This window comes from Anabrus simplex, chromosome 6 (assembly GCF_040414725.1).
Source record: "Anabrus simplex isolate iqAnaSimp1 chromosome 6, ASM4041472v1, whole genome shotgun sequence".
Lineage (NCBI taxonomy): Eukaryota > Metazoa > Arthropoda > Insecta > Orthoptera > Tettigoniidae > Anabrus > Anabrus simplex.
The window spans coordinates 305,728,422-305,745,107 of record NC_090270.1 but is presented as its reverse complement, the minus strand read 5'-3'; the positions used below and the strand labels follow the sequence as shown (position 1 = coordinate 305,745,107).

At 42.2% G+C, this 16,686-nt stretch overlaps 1 protein-coding gene across 3 annotated transcripts in view; it reads left to right on the top strand.

Annotated features, from left to right (window-relative positions):
- Nucleotides 1-3,083: 3,083 nt before the first annotated feature.
- LOC136876518 (cytochrome P450 6j1) overlaps nucleotides 3,084-16,686 on the top strand; it is a 72,385-nt gene continuing 58,782 nt past the window's right edge. The window contains exon 1 of one of the 3 annotated variants that reach the window (XM_067150534.2): nucleotides 3,084-3,106. The gene's annotated coding sequence lies outside the window, so the exon portion shown is untranslated. The other 2 variants (XM_068228460.1, XM_067150533.2) reach the window with 2 other exon arrangements.

The following is a 16,686-nucleotide window of genomic DNA, read 5'->3' as shown; positions in this document are numbered from 1 at the left end:
TATATCCCCAGAAATCTGATCAATTCCAGCCGCTTTTCTAGTTTTCAACTTTTGTATCTTATTGTAAATGACATTGTTATCATACGTAAATTTTATTACTTCTTTGGCCTTAGTCTCTTCCTCTATCTCGACATTATCCTTGTAACCAACAATCTTTACATACTGCTGACTGAATACTTCTGCCTTTTGAAGATCATCACATACACACTCCCCTTGTTCATTAATTATTCCTGGAATGTCCTTCTTGGAACCTGTTTCTGCCTTAAAATACCTATACATACCCTTCCATTTTTCACTAAAATTTGTATGACTGCCAATTATGCTTGCCATCATGTTATCCTTAGCTGCCTTCTTTGCTAGATTCAATTTTCTAGTAAGTTCCTTCAATTTCTCCTTACTTCCACAGCCATTTCTAACTGTATAATATAATAAGATATTATCTTTCCAGTCTGCACCTCCTTCTTAGTCTCTTTATTTCTCTATTATAATAAGGTGGGTCTTTACCATTCCTTACCACCCTTAAAGGTACAAACCTGTTTTCGCATTCCTCAACAATTTCTTTAAACCCATCCCAGAGTCTGTTTACATTTTTATTTACCGTTTTCCACCGATCATAGTTACTTTTTAGAAACTGCCTCATATCTGCTTTATCAGCCATATGGTACTGCCTAACAGTCCTACTTTTAAGACCTTCCTTTCTATCACATTTATTTTTAACTACCACAAAAACAGCTTCATGATCACTAATACCATCTATTACTTCAGTTTCCCTATAGAGCTCATCTGGTTTTATCAGCACCACATCCAAAATATTTTTCCCTCTGGTTGGTTCCATCACTTTCTGAATCAGGTGAGAGGTGTTATGGAACTTGAACAAATGTAATGCAAGATACTTGGATTTTCAACCATTAAATGTCTCTACCATCAGCCTAAGTGCCCCCTCTGATAGTGTTAAGGATAATTCATTCTTAAGGGAAAGTTCACTTTTTATGTTTGGATAACCTTAGTTTGTGAAGATTGTTTTGTTCATGTGTCAAAGTTGTCAACACTCCTGCTGCTTCCTTCTTCTTTAGTTATTAACCAATCAGGAATTTTTGGAATATTTCCTCTAGCCAATTAAAATTGGGGGTGTGAACAGGCATCTAGCCTATCTGTAAAGAGATCTGGAAACTTCCCTCCGAAATGCTATAAAAGTTGGGCGCTTTAAGACTGTATTGTCATCTTCATCACCCCAGTTGATCGTGTGTGGGGTGTATTAAGCAGGCAGGGCCATAGATCGGTGTTCGGAAGGCCCAGCAAGCAAGGTAATGGCAGAATTTTCTTAACATGTGACAGCTCTGGCAGATAGCTTGAGGGGAAGGTTTCAAACTTCTTTTATTTTATGTAAAGTCCTAATTCATGGTTTATGTTCTAATCCCTGCTGGGAAACATGTAAACTAAGGGAACAAAGAGCGATCACCCTCTGTTGATTCGCATTCAACTTGGTGTGGGGTGACTAAAATTTCCTAAACCTCTAAATTCTTAACACAATTTTGGGATTTAATATTTTTCATTTAGTCACCCCTCTGTAGCCTCTGCAACTTTGGGCCATAAGCCCAATTAGGGTTTTAGGAGTTTTTAAAAAAGGAGTGCAAGTGTTTTGCCTCCTAGCCTTTTGTTCATGGACATTCATATTAAACCTTTTTTTTTTTTTTTTGCATTAAGGTCACATTCTCATCATGTAATGGTTTATAGACCAGTGTGTAACAACTGCTGAGCAGAAGTGACTGAAAGTACAGTATTTGAAGTTTGTCAAGCATAACCTTGTAAGAAGCTTGTGCCTCTGAGAGGCTGAGTAACTTTTGGAGCTCAGATTAGTGGAGCAATCATGCTCTTATGAGAGTGTACCGGTGTAGAGCTATATTGCTCATCCCTTGTAGATTATCATGTGGATCATTTTCTCTTGTTCTTGTATCTGATTTTTGGACTCATAGTCCTCTGTTGTTATCAGAGTTGTTTATTCAGATTTTCTATCTATCGAATTCTAAACTTGTCTATCCCTTCCAATCTTCTTATCCACACACAAGGCCGCTGTTCAGCATAGCAAGTGTGGCAGCCTGGGCTAGGCACTGGTCCTCCTCTCCAGTTGTATCCCCGACCCAAGTCTCACCACTGCCCCTTGAGGCGGTTTAGGTTGGATCCCTCGCTCAGTACGAGGGGAAAACCAACCCTGGAGGGTAAACGGATTAAGAAAGAGAGAAATAAAGAAAAAAATTACAATTATAAGCCGAAGGCCGTATTTATATAGGTACAATAATCGCATTTACAAAAAGTATTATTTACATAATAAGTTGTTCATAGGATTTGTTGAACAGTAGCAAGTATTTCTTCCTTCGCACACGCGGATTGCCGCATGTACTTCAGGTAGGCCGACTTATTCACACAAACAAACAAACAAACAAACAAACAAACAAACAAACAAACAAACAAACAAACAAACAAACACACACACACACACACACACACATGCGCGCGCGGAATCTCATAAACATTCATTCAGCTTCCCACGAATACAGCGATATTCACACAAATTAGAATATCACATTATGAAAAAAAATGGTTTCCTTACATAATACATTCTTTAAGCTTCTTGACATCCAAATTACCACACTACCAACCACACATGTAATTGTGGATATATAGGATTGGGCACCCAGCTATAAAAATAGGCCTAATAGATATCAGTGGCGTCCCCCAGATAATTGAGACGGAGGTCAAGAAGAAGATAAGAACTCAGCGAGGCCACAGAGTTAGTTCCAAACAGGGGACAGTAAAGGTGTGTGCGTAATTAATTCTCAGATGTTTGCTGCCTAAACTAAGAAAGCCATTACTGTCTGTAATGAAAATTAAGAAAGAAAGAAAGAAAGAAAGAAAGAAAAACTTTGCCCGTCTGCAGTATGTGGTCCTCCAATGCTTGATTGTGGACGACAGCTATGATCAATCATTCTAAATAAGCATGATAAAAAATACATTCTTACGTAACATGTTGTTACAACGCATATAAACAAGTTACCGCGCCGCCGTATGACCAGTAGGAAGTCTGACATTGCAAGCCGCAGATAACGAGGTAACAATACAATTAATTTATTGTGTATGGACAGAGCGTTAGTAAAATATAAATCATGTGCGCTTTCAGTTAGGTTCAAGAAGATTTGCTTGTAAAAGGGAAGATCTCTTCAGCACTACAGAGAAGGTCAGTTATTAAAAGTGTACTTGTTTCTTTTCTAGTGCAGTCAATGCTCGTGTTGTTATACAGTTTTTCTTTCTTTCTTTCTTTCTTTCTTTCTTTCTTTCTTTCTTCATCCATTTACCCTCCAGTGTTGGTTTTTCCCTCGGACTCAGCGAAGGATCCCAACTATACCGTCTCAAGGGCAGTGTCCTGGAACGTGAGATTTTGAGTCGGGGGATACAACTGATGAGGAGGGCCAGTACCTCGCCCAGGCGGTCTGACTTGCTGTGCTGAAGAGGGGCCTTGTGAGAGGATGGGAATAATGGAATGGATAGACATGGAAGAGGGAAGGAAGCGGCCGTGGCCTAAAGTTAGGTGAAAATGAAATTAAATGGCGTATGGTTCTTAGTGCCGGGAGTGTCCGAGGACGAGTTAGGCTCGTCAGATGCAGGTATTGACTCCCATAGGTGACCTGCATGTCGTGATGAGAATGAAATTATGATAAAGACGACGCAATAGACCCAGCCCCGGTGCCAGCGGAATTAACCAATCATAGTTAAAATTCCTGACCCTGCCGCGAATCTGACCCGAGACCCCAGAGACCAACGGCCAGTACGCTAACCATTTAGCCATGGAGCCGAACCTTAAGTTAGGTACCATCCCGGAAAACCACTTCCAGGATGGATGAGGTGGGAATTGAACCAACTTCTACTCAGTTGACTTTCCGAGGCTGAGTGGACCCCGTTCCAGTCCTCGTACCACTTTTCAAATTTCGTGACAGAGCCGGGAATCGAACCCGGTCCTCCAGAGATGGCAGCTAATCACACTAACCGCTACACCACATAGGCGGATTGTTATACAATCTTAATAATAACAAATCTTATTACAGTTGTTTAACAATTTTATAGTTATACATTGAATACACCCTATATAGGCTAAGCGTTGCATATTTTTCTTACTAATAAACGTACCAAGCTCGATAGCTGCAGTCGCTTAAGTGCGGCCAGTATCCAGTATTCGGGAGATAGTGGGTTCGAACCCCACTGTCGGCAGCCCTGAAGATGGTTTTCCGTGGTTTCCCATTTTCACACCAGACAAATGCTGGGGCTGAACCTTAATTAAGGCCACGGCCGCTTCCTTCCCACTCCTAGCCCTTTCCTGTCCCATCGTCGCCATAAGACCTACTGTGTCGGTGCGACGTAAATCCAATAGCAAAAAGCAAACTAATAAACGTGGTATACGCAATGTATTACTATACTGCACGTAATGTATACTGTCGTTCCAAGCCGTAGGAATATCTTCCAGCAGTTCACTGACGCATTTCTTCACGTTCACCGCCTTTATGATCGCTTTTGCTGGTTATCTGTATACAAATCTGAATGTTATGAGTTGAAATAGCTGAACATCGACTAATGTACAGAATTTCAAGCCGCCGTTAACAAACATAATGTTAAAAAACGTAATTGAGTATGAAAATAATGGAATGTTATGTCAAATAAAAAATATTCATTGCATGGAAAAATTACGTCATAAATTCCATTTCATCTTCATAATGTTTGTAGTTGTTTCACTGCTGGTAAAGAAAGATATTTCGGCTCAACGTTAATACATTTGATTTTAAATGTGAATGATAAAAATAAAGCAGTATGTGTCTTTCTTTGCAGTCATGTTCAAAAATTTGTAAGTGCAAGCACGAAAAAGTTAGTTGCTGGCCAGTGTCTTTACTAGGCCTATTGACTTTACATTGGGGTCAAAGCGAGGCAAATGGTCTTTAGTTATTTTTAAAACAAACATTATCTATCCAGATGGCTGTATAGTCTGACACTGACCTAAAGCCAAATAATAAAAATACAAAATAAAAGTCCTTATCTCGCTTAGTTCTTAATTGATGACAGGAAGAACGTCTCGTTGTTTTGGCCACTCGCTGGCTGACTGGCTGGCTGGCTGATTCGCCGGTAGGGATCTCCGAAACAGTGCACATTTAAATCTCCAGACAGTCGAATGCAGTGCAGTGTTCATTTTATCAGTAGTATAATATTAATAAAATACAAATCAGTGATAAATGTACAGTTCTTGAGGACAAGCTGATTGCGTTTTTGTAGTCTGTGTAGATTGTGAGTGTGTGCTCGTGCGTGGGGGTTCTTAATTCAAAGACTTAAGACTAAGGTGAGCCCAGCATTTTTCTCCCTTAGAATTGTTTAAAAACGAAGCGTCTGTAGCTCAGGCGGCAGCGCGCCGGCCTCTCACCGCTGGGTTCCGTGGTTCAACTCCCGGTCTCTCAATGTGAGATTTGTGGTGGACAAAGCGGAGGCGGGACAGGTATTTCTCCGGGTACTCCGGTTTTCCCCGTCATCTTTCATTCCACCAACATTCTCAAGTATAATTTCATTTCATCTGTCAGTCATTAATCATTGCCCCAGATGAGTGCCGCTAGATGGGGGCTTCATTCATTCCATTCGTGACCCGGTCAAATGACTGGGAACAGGCGTGGATGTTCATTTTCAATTGTTTAAAAGCCAGTGTTGCCTGTTCGAAGTTAACAGTTACCTCGGTGGTAAAAGTAATCTCATCTTTGCGGGTTCGATCCCACATCACGTGGTCAATCTTTGAAGAGCAGTAAAATATATATTAGCACTCCATATTATTGTTGTTGGCGAGTTAAAGATCTTTGGTGGAGCACAGAAAGTTACTGAAATAATTAAATTGACTCAGCCACTGGAATTGCCTAGTATAGTTCCGCTTTCGTTGGTAGACTGCAGCGCAATTGGAAGGTAAGAAATGTAAGGCAGGCTGTTCAGGTGATATTTCAGAAAAATGAAATGGAGTAAGTTATGGCTTTTAGTGCCGGGAGTGTCCGAGGACAAGTTCGGCTCGGCATATGCAGGTCTTTTGATTTGACACCCGCAGGCGACCTGCGCGTCGTGATGAAGATGAAATGGGAAACCACGGAAAACCACTTTCAGGATGGCCGAGGAGGAAATCGAACCCCCCTCTACTCAGTTGACCTCCCGACGCTGAGTGGACCCCATTCCAGCCCTCGTACCACTTTTCAAATTTTCGTGGCAGAGCCGGGAATTGAACCCGGTCCTCTGGGGGTGATAGCTAATCACACTAACCACTACACCACAGAGGCGGACAAGTTTTCAGTTTAAGTCTTATATGTTTGTTCATCTTCTCTTTTTGCAATTTGTTGGAGTGTAATACTCTTCTAAATCATCTTGGACTTCTTTGAACCAATTATTTTTTGGTTTACTTTCCCAAAAATAGTTATCTAGTTGTTTCAGTAACCTAGTTTTACCTAATATTGATAAATGACAGAAAAAGGCAATTCTCCTTTTTCTCATTATATCTATTATTGACTCACTTTCCCGGTACACCACTGCATTTTAGACAACAATCTCCATTGTCCACTACCTGGTACTTTTTATTAATAATTGTTCTGATAATCCTTCTGTCATCCTTATGCAGTCTGTCTGTTGGTGTTTCATTAGCGTAGGTCGTCGCTTCGGTTTTAATGACGAATAATAACGTAGAAATTTTGCATTCATCGAAAGAGATTTATTCTTATTATGTTGGCCAGATAGTTCGTTGTGCTTGTTGTACCGGTAACTTAAATGTTCTGCCTTCTGTAGATTCTCTCTCATTGGAGTTCCAGGTTATAAATTCACCAAGTATTTAAACTTATTTACAATCTTAATTTGGTTGGTATTATTTAGTAGAATAGCTGGTGCTTCAACTTGGAAGTTGGTATTATTTTCGTTTCTTCCAAGTGAAATTTGTAATCCACCTTTTGTTGCTATTTTTTCAAGTTCTTCTATTTAAAATTTATCTTCTCCTTTACTATTTGCAAGTAGTACAAGATCGTCTGCGAATGCTAAGCAATTAAGTTTCATATTTTTGCCAATCTTGATGTTTGGTTGCCATTCCGTTCCCGCATGACTTTCTCCAAAGTATTATTTATTTATTTATTTATTTATTTAATTAATTTATTTATTTAATTTTTCGCTAATCGGCCAGCTAGGGACCACGATACGTTTCATGGTACACTCTGGCCTTTACTCAAATTTCGACTGGTCCAGTAGGTTCTCGTTAGCTCAGCGTGTTCTGCAACGGGCAAGTTGGCCGTGCGCTTAGGGCCGCGCAGCTGTGAGCTTGCATTCGGGAGACAGAGGGTTCGAACCCCACTGTCGGCTGCCCTGAAGATGGCTTTCCGTGGTTTCCCATTTTCACACCTTAATTAAGGCCCCGGCCACTTTCATCGCACTCCTAAAGCTTTCCTACCCCATCGTCGCCATAAGACCTATCTGCGTCGGTGTGACGTAAACTAAATTGAAGAAAAGCCTGTGTTCTGTACGGCGTTTATCCGATCTCTTTGCACTAGTTGTCCACCTCACATCCAGGAAAATACAAAAAGCCACGATACTTGTTTCGACAAGGTCTTGTATGTGTCGTAATCTCATTTCTTCGAGATCTCTCTTGACGTTAACATACCAGGGAATTCGTGAACTCGATCCGTCCAAGGGATCTTAAGCAGGTCCGTCCAATACCGTATCTCAAATAACTGAATACGACCTGTCAGGTTAGAGTTCTGTGTCTATGTTTCACTGACATACAATCCAACTGGGTTGGGAAGAATTGAGAGAAAGAAGAAGAGCTGCTCGACTAAGTGGTATGTTCCGAGCTGTCAGCGGAGAGATGGCGTGGAATGACATTAGTAGACGAATAGGTTTGAATGGCGTTTATAAAAGTAGGAAAGATCACGATATGAAGATAAAGTTGGAATTCAAGAGGACAAACTGGGGCAAATATTCATTTATAGGAAGGGGAGTTAGGGATTGGAATAACTTACCAAGGGAGATGTTCAATAAATTTCCAATTTCTTTGAAATCATTTCGGAAAAGGCTAGGAAAGCAACAGATAGGGAATCTGCCACCTGGGCGACTGCCCTAAATGCAGATCAGTATTGATTGATTGAACTGACCAAACAAAATACGGGAATTGTTTCCTGAGCTGTAGGTTCTGAGCAGTTGGCTAGCATTTTCCGATATTTGCAGAACACTAGTCAATCCAGAGCTCACTTTGACATCTTGTTGACAGTAGCCGCCCTCGGATATTATCCTACCCAGGTATTTAACAGAATTTATCGGTACTTGTTCGAGTCTCTCACCATGGATTTGAATGTTGAAATATTTCTTCGATTTATTTACTGGTAACGTTTTATCTTTGCAATGTTGATTTTCACGCCAATAATATACAATAGACTACAGAAACAATAATCACGTGTCACGTGTGTGACCACTACGGAGCGAAGTCGGGCATCACAAGATTGCCTTGAGATGGCTAAAAAAAAAAAGGCAAGTCGCAGGATGACGTGAATTATTTAATTATATATCTTCGAGGTCGCACGCGAAACGAAAGACGTAACGTGAGGAAAACTCTGCTCATTCGAAGTTTGAATTACACACAGCAGTAAAGTACATCGCAACAAAATCAGTGACACCAAGAGTACACCATATTATATCACCATTTTCTACAAAGAAGATAATGAGGTAAATCACTTTTGTATTTTATTTGTTTGTCACTTTACAATACTGTCCAGTGGCCGAGCTTGGCACGTAGCTGTCAGTTTGCATTCACGAGATTGTGGGTTCAAACCCCACAGGGGATTGTTGAAGGGGCTCAAAATGTAAACAAATATGACTTTATATCACTACAATGAGCAAAATGTGACCAAAACAATAAAAATAGCTGAAATATGCATTTATATGCAACATAAACTTGCTTTAAACTTGGCCGGGGATCCTTCATTCAGAGTTATTTTTCAGATTTCGAGTGAAATGAGCTCGGGAAAGGAATATAACTTTTCATTAACACCCGACCTTAATCATAACCTTAGTTTATTCATAATGGCTTGCAGACTGAACGCAATCTATAACAAAGATTGTGATTAAGGTTCGGGTGTTAAGGAAAAGTTATATTCCTTTCCCGAACTCATTTCACTCGAAATCTGAAAAAGAACTGTGAATGTTGGGTCTCTGACCCCAGTTAAAGCAATTTTATGTTGCATATAAATGCATATTTCAGCCATTTTTATTGTTTTGATTATATCTGGGTAATTTTTGTGATATAAGGTCATCTTTGTTTGTATTTTGAGCATTTTTTTTTAAAACTGAGGCGTCGTTTTCAACAAGGTATACGTTCTCTGCATCGAGTTTCAAACACAGGATTTCAAAACACTGTATGTAGATGGATGTATTTTTATTTCTTTTCCTGAGAAAGAAGTTAGGGATTGGAATAACTTACCAAGGGAGATGTTTAATCTTGTAACTTATTTCTCTATGCAGAATAACGTCATCTGCAGAAAGCCTTATCTCTGATTCCACTTCTTCACTCATATAACTTTTAAATATAAGAAAACATAAAGGTTCAATAATACTGCCTTGAGGAATTCCCCTCTTAATTATTACAGGGTCAGATAAGGCTTCGTCTACTCTAATTCTCTAGAAATATAGCAACCCATTCAGAGCTGTCAGTGGAGAGATGGCGGGGAATGACATTAGTAGACGAATAAGTTTGAGTGATGTCTTTAAAAGTAGGCAAGATCACAATATGAAGATAAAGTTGGAATTCAAGAGCACAAATTTTGGCAAATATTCATTTATAGGAAGGAGAGTTAGGGATTGGAATAACTTACCAAGGAAGATGTTCAATAAATTTCTAAGTTTTTAAAATCATTTAAGGAAAGGCTAGGAGAACAACAGATGGGGAATCTGCTACCTGGTCAACTGCCCTAAATGCAAATCAGTAGTGATTGATTGGGGTTCAATAAATTTCCCATTTCTTTGCAATCATTTAAGAAAAGGCTAGGAAAACAACAGATAGGGAGTCTGCCAGCTGGGGGACTGCCCTAAATGCAGATCAGTAGTGACTGAGATTGAGAGTGAGCAAATTTAGAAGATATGATTCCGAGAAAAATATGCCTTACGAACGTACGTCAACAGATACCAGAAACCATGCTAATACTCCGTTTATGTGTGTTTATTGTTTTTTAAAGCAAAAATGTGTTAACTGCGCCTCAGGCCTATGATAGTGAATAAATATATACCCACCCTCAACGGACAGCCTGCCTTACAAGGGCTGCAACCGGCTGCAAACGCCCTTGAAAGGGCCTTGGCCTGCCCAGCAACCGCTGCTCAGCCCGAAGGCCTGCAGATTACGAGGGGTCGTGTGGTCAACACGACACATCATCTCGGCCGTTATTCTGGGCTTCCGAGACCGGGGCTGCCAAACTAGCCCTCAGGTGGAGAGAAAAATCCCTGACCTAGCCGGGATTCGAACCCGGGGCCTCCGGACGAGAGGCAGGCACGGGGCTAGCGAATAAATGTATAAAGGTTAACGTACCTGTTGTAGTTCTGTGAGTTTGAATTATTAAATGTGTCTGTTGGTTTAGCGGTAATCACTTTTTGGCATGTTTAGTGTTAGTATTACTCAAATACTTGCTGCCGTCCGACTCGTTGGCTGAATGGTCAGCGTACTGGCCTTCGGTTCAGAGGGTCCCGGGTTCGATTCCCAGCCGAGTCGGGGATCTTAACCTTCATTGATTAATTCCAGTGGCTCGGGGGGACTGGGTGTTTGTGCTGTTCCCAACATCCCTGCAGCTAACACATAACACTATCCTCCACCACAATGACACGCAGTTACCTACACACGGCAGATGCCAGCCACCCTCAACGGAGAGTCTGCCTTACAAGGGTTGCAACTGGCTAGAAATAGCCACACGAAATTATTAATACTTGTTGCCTATTCCTAAAATGCTTATGTCATATTTTACTTTTTTTTAAGGACATACCCAGCATGTGGCCTGCGGTTAGGGTCACGCAGCTGTGAGCTTGCATTCGTGAGATAGTGAGTTTGAACCCTACTGTTAGGAGTCCTGAATGTGGTTTTCCATGGTTTCCCATTTCCACTCCAGTCAAAATGCTGTTTGCTATTTGCTTTACGTCGCACTGACACAGATAGGTCTTATGGCGACGATGGGATAGGAAAGACCTAGGAATTGGAAGGAAGCGGCCGTGGCCTTAAGTAAGGTACAGCCCCGGCATTTGCCTAGTGTGAAAATGAGAAACTACGGAAAACCATCTTCAGGGCTGCCGACAGTGGGGCTCGAACCCACTATCTCCCGATTACTGGATACTGGCCGCACTTAAGCGACTGCAGCTATCGAGCTCGGTAGTCAGAATGCTGGGGCTGTACCTTAATTAAGGCCACGGCCCCTTCCTTCCAACTGCTAGGCCTTTCCTATTCCATCGTCGTCATAAGACCTATCTGTGTCGGTGCGACGTAAAGCAAGTTTAAAAACAATGTCATACTTAGCTAGTTTTTAGGGTATATTTGTTTGAATATTTCGTACTTTTTATATGTCATAAACTTCTGAACCTTAATTATGATACATGTCAGTATATAAATTCAGTAGCGGCGATTGGGAATTTGAAGTTGGGAAGGGTTGGGGGGAGGGATGTAGACAACAAGACGTACCCGGGTTTGTAGGATGCAGCCTGCGACGGTGGGGCTATATAGACTTACATCAGAACTGAAAAAGAACGGCAAAGTGGTTTCTTTATGCTCTCTCAGCGAATTTCGACAGAGGTAAAGGTTGTCAGTTTTCCAACTTGACTGTAGTAATAATAGATTTTCACGAAGGGAACAATATTACACGTGTATTAAAAATAAGTAGTGGGATTATATAATTAAAAATCATTTAGTATTTGAACACGCACTCAGAAATGAAATGGCGTATGGCTTTTTTAGTACCGGGAGTTTTCGAGGACATGTTCGGCTCGCCAGATGCAGGTCTTTTGGATTCGACTCCCGTAAGCGACCTGCGTGTCGTGATGAGGATGAAATGATGATGAAGACGACATATACACCCAGCCCCCGTGCCAGCGAAATTAACCAATTGTGGTTAAAATTCCCGATCCTGCCGGGAATCGAACCCGGGACCCCGCTGACCAAAGGCCAGCACGCTAACCATTTAGCCACGGAGCCGGACACGCACTCAGAAACTAATAGACACTAAAGAGAGCGTCAGACTAACGAATGCGCGCGGCAAACGGGTTAATTATACCTTGGGGAAAAAAAAAGGTATGCCCCTGCCTGCTACCCTTCCCCACAACACAAGCAAATTGTGGCGCTATAGAAATCGGTTAGCCGCGATGAACGACATTTTGTGTGTATTTCCGCTAGTAATTTTGTTAATGCCGCCTCTGTGGTGTAGTGGTTAGCGTGATTAGCTGCCATCCCCGGAGGTCCGGGTTCGATTCCCGGCCCTGCCACGAAATTTGAAAAGTGGTACGAGGGCTGGAACGGGGTCCACTCAGCCTCGGGAGGTCAACTGAGTAGAGGCGGGTTCGATTCCCACCTCAGCCATCCTCGAAGTGGTTTTCCGTGGTTTCCCACTTCACCTCCAGGCAAATGCCGGGATGGTACCTATCTTAAGGCCACGGCCGCTTCCTTCCCTCATCCTTGCCTATCCCTTCCAATCTTCCCATCCCCCTACTAGGCCCCTGTTCACTATAGCAGGTGAGGCCGCCTGGGCGAGGTACTGGTCATACTCCCCAGTTGTATCCCCCGACCAAGAGTCTGAAGCTCCAGGACACTGCCCTTGAGGCGGTAGATGTGGGATCCCTCGCTCAGTCCGAGGGAAAAGCCGAACCTGGAGGGTAAACAGATGATGATGATGATGAATTTTGTTAATAATTAAAGAATATAGCCGCCTCTGTGGTGTAGTGGTTAGCGTGATTAGCTGCCACCCCCGGAGGCCCGGGTTCGATTCCCGGCTCTGCCACGAAATTTGAAAAGTGGTACGAGGGCTGGAACGGGGTCCACTCAGCCTCGGGAGGTCAACTGAGTAGAGGTGGGTTCGATTCCCACCTCAGCCATCCTGGAAGTGGTTTTCCGTGGTTTCCCACTTCTCCTCCAGGCGAATGCCGGGATGGTACCTAACTTAAGGCCACGGCCGCTTCCTTCCCTCTTCCTTGCCTATCCCTTCCAATCTTCCCATCCTTTCACAAGGCCCCTGTTCAGCATAGCAGGTGAGGCCGCCTGGGCGAGGTACTGGTCATACTCCCCAGTTGTATCCCCCGACCAAGAGTGTGAAGCTCCAGGACACTGCCCTTGAGGCGGTAGAGGTGGGATCCCTCGCTCAGTCCGAGGGAAAAACCGAACCTGGAGGGTAAACAGATGATGATGAAAGTACGTCCCTCTAAAAATTCAAATCATCGACACTTGCCGCCAAACGCTAGGAAGTAGAACGCGATAAAAATCCAAATTTGCTAGGAAGTAGTATGCGACAGAAATGCAAATCGCCGGCTATTACCATGATCCTTGTTACCGCCATTCTAATAGTTTAGTTTTAGTTGAATGCGGACAGATGGCACATACAAAACACACCTTTAGTTCTCACACGGCTATTACTGAAACCGAGACTCCTTATCGCTCCTTAGAAGCATTCTCTTTGCTTACAAGTTGTGCAGAAGAGAGGGTGTACAGCGAGGAATCCAGGTGGCCGAGTGTTGGACTCGTATACGCTACTTGTAGCATTACTTCAGTGTTGCCAACCGTTGCGGATTTCCGTTAGGCGTGACGGAACTGGACTGTCTTGGAGACATAGCGGTGACACGTGGAAAATGTAAGAAATGAAGCGGATGATTTACGGTTCTTCCCAAAAGCAAAGCATAAAATTGCTCCCTCTTACTAGTCAGTCCTTTTCATATCGTCACGGGTATCAGACGTGATTTCAGTTGATTACACAGTAAGTAACGAAGCCTGCTGTTGAATGTCCAAGAAAAAAAAAGGGGGGGGGGGAGGAGTGCAGGGATGAGATTTCACACGAGGAGAACAATTCGATGGCTGAGAACGAAAGGGTTACAACTTTAAAAAGATCCACAGTTCTAACACTTCAGACAGGCAACTCAATGTTGAAAACTTCCTAAGGATAAGAGCTACGAATTTTAGGTAAATAATATATAATAAAGTATGCGAATATGTGCTTTGTTTATTCCTAAAAGTTAAAATTCTTTTCCTAATCATCGTTATCCGGTCAATGTCCGGCTGCATGGCTAAATGGTTAGCGTGCTGGCCTTTGGTTACAGCGTTCGATTCCCGGCAGGATCGGGAACTTTAACCATAATTGGTTAATTCCCCTGGAACGGGGACTGGATGTATGTATTTTCATCAACATTTCATCCTCATCACGACGCGCAGGTCACCTCTGGGAGTCAAATCAAAAGACCTGCACCTAGCGAGCCGAAGTCCTAACACCTCCCGGTACTAAAAAACATACGCCATTTCATTTCATCCGGTCGATTAAATTAGCAGTTTGCTTTTTTCTACCACTACGAACTCTAACGTGAGTCAATGTAAAGTTTCACTTGAGCCCTTATAACTGTATTCGGTGTAGACAGTTTTCAAAAAAATCAAAAAATTGCCTGAGGGTATTGAACCAAGGAACATATTACAGACATAATTATGTAAAGAATTATTTTGGCTAGGATTTGAATTAAAAAAAGAAAACGAGTAAAGAAACGAGCGAGTTTAGACTGCATTTAGGCCGAAAGTGATTTTCGAAATGTGTTATCCAAGACACAATCTGATACCTTTCCGGGCCCTTTAGCCCTTCAACTTTCAGCTCAATAGAGGATTTTTTTTTTTGCTATTGGCTTTACGTCGCACCGACACAGATAGGTCTTATGGCGACGCTGGGACAGGAAAGGTCTAGGAGTGGGAAGGAAGCGACCGTGCCTGGTGTGAAAATGGGAAACCACGGAAAACCATCTTCAGGGCTGCCGACAGTGGGATTCGAACCCACTATCTCCCGAATACTGGATACTGTATTCGGGAGATAGTGGGTTCGAATCCCACTATCGGCAGCCCTGAAGGAAATTTCTTAATTTTACCTTTACGTAGTATGGGTGGGGACTCATACCTTGTCTGTTAAGAAATGTTTTCAATATTAAAGAATGAAATGTTGAGATTTTACCATCAATGTAGTCTATAGCTTATTTTGACCTCCACAACCTCTGAAAGTGTTCTTCTTAAATCTGTTTACCCTCCAGGGTCGGTTTTTCCCTCGGACTCAGCGAGGGATCCCACCTCTACCGGCTCAAAAGCAGTGTCCTGGAGCGTGAGACATTGGGTCGGGGATACAACTAGGGAGAATGACCAGTGCCTCGCCCAGGCGGCCTCACCTGCTATGCTGAACAGGGGCCTTGCTGGGAAGATTGGAAGGGATAGACAAGGAAGGGGGAAGGAAGCGGCCGTGGCCTTAAGTTAGGTACCATCCCGGGATTTGCCTGGAGGAGAAGTGGGAAACTACGGAAAACCACTTCCAGGATGGCTGAGCTGGGAATCGAACACCCTCTACTCAGTTGACCTCCCGAGGCTGATTTGACCCCATTCCAGCCCTCGTACCTTTTTTCAAATTTCGTGGCAGAGCCAGGAATCGAACCCAGGCCTCCGGGGGTGGCAGCTAATCACACAAACCACTTCACCACAGAGGCGGACTCTGAAAGTGTTACGACACAAAATTTAATGTACTGCATTGTTGCCAGGAAGCACTACTGTCGGTTTTCAATGTTCTGACATTAGTCGCTTTCCTTAATTCGAAAGGTGTATTTATAACTGTTAGGTTCATCGGTCTGCTGAAACTAATTATGAATTAAAAATTATAAACTAAATGAAAAAAATGTAACAGTTTTTGGAAAAGAAACACCTTATTTAAAATAAAATCAGTACTTTCACTGACACGTAAAAGAACTCCTGTGGGACTAAATTCCGGCACTTCTGCGTTTCCAAAAACCTTAAAAGTAGTTAGTGGGAGTTAAAGCCAATAACATTCATTATTAAAAGTAAAATGTATTTTAAAATGTTTCTTTTTCAGAATTATTTTCATTCATAGTCTGTCCTTAAATGATTTCAAGGGTTGCATGTTCAGTTGTAACTCTTTCCCAGATAATAATAAATTATATAAGAACTATGTTCACATCAATTTTAAAATGTGTACAAGTGTATTTTTGAGAAACAATGGCGTAAACTACTAAAATTTTAAACTCTTCTCCTGAAAAGATCACTGATTTTGAATGGTAATCCTTTCTTTCTCGGCCATGGAGTTGTTCTCTCCAAATTGTTAAGTGAAGATATTTTAAAAACTGATAATAGTGTGAGGGTAACACACATACTCGCAAATGGGGAACAGAGTTGTAACAGTAACATTCTAGTAATAGATACACATTGCAAGAAGCAGAACGGAAATTTTATTAATTGATGATGAAGACAGTTTTACTACTACTACTGCTACTACTTAACAAGTTTTCATTCCTCCCCTGAAGGGGGAGACGGACCTCTTAGACGGTGACCCCGTCTCTCAGGAAAGATTTGATTCGGTGAAGATGTTCGGAGGAGGCGAGAGAATTAACGGCTGT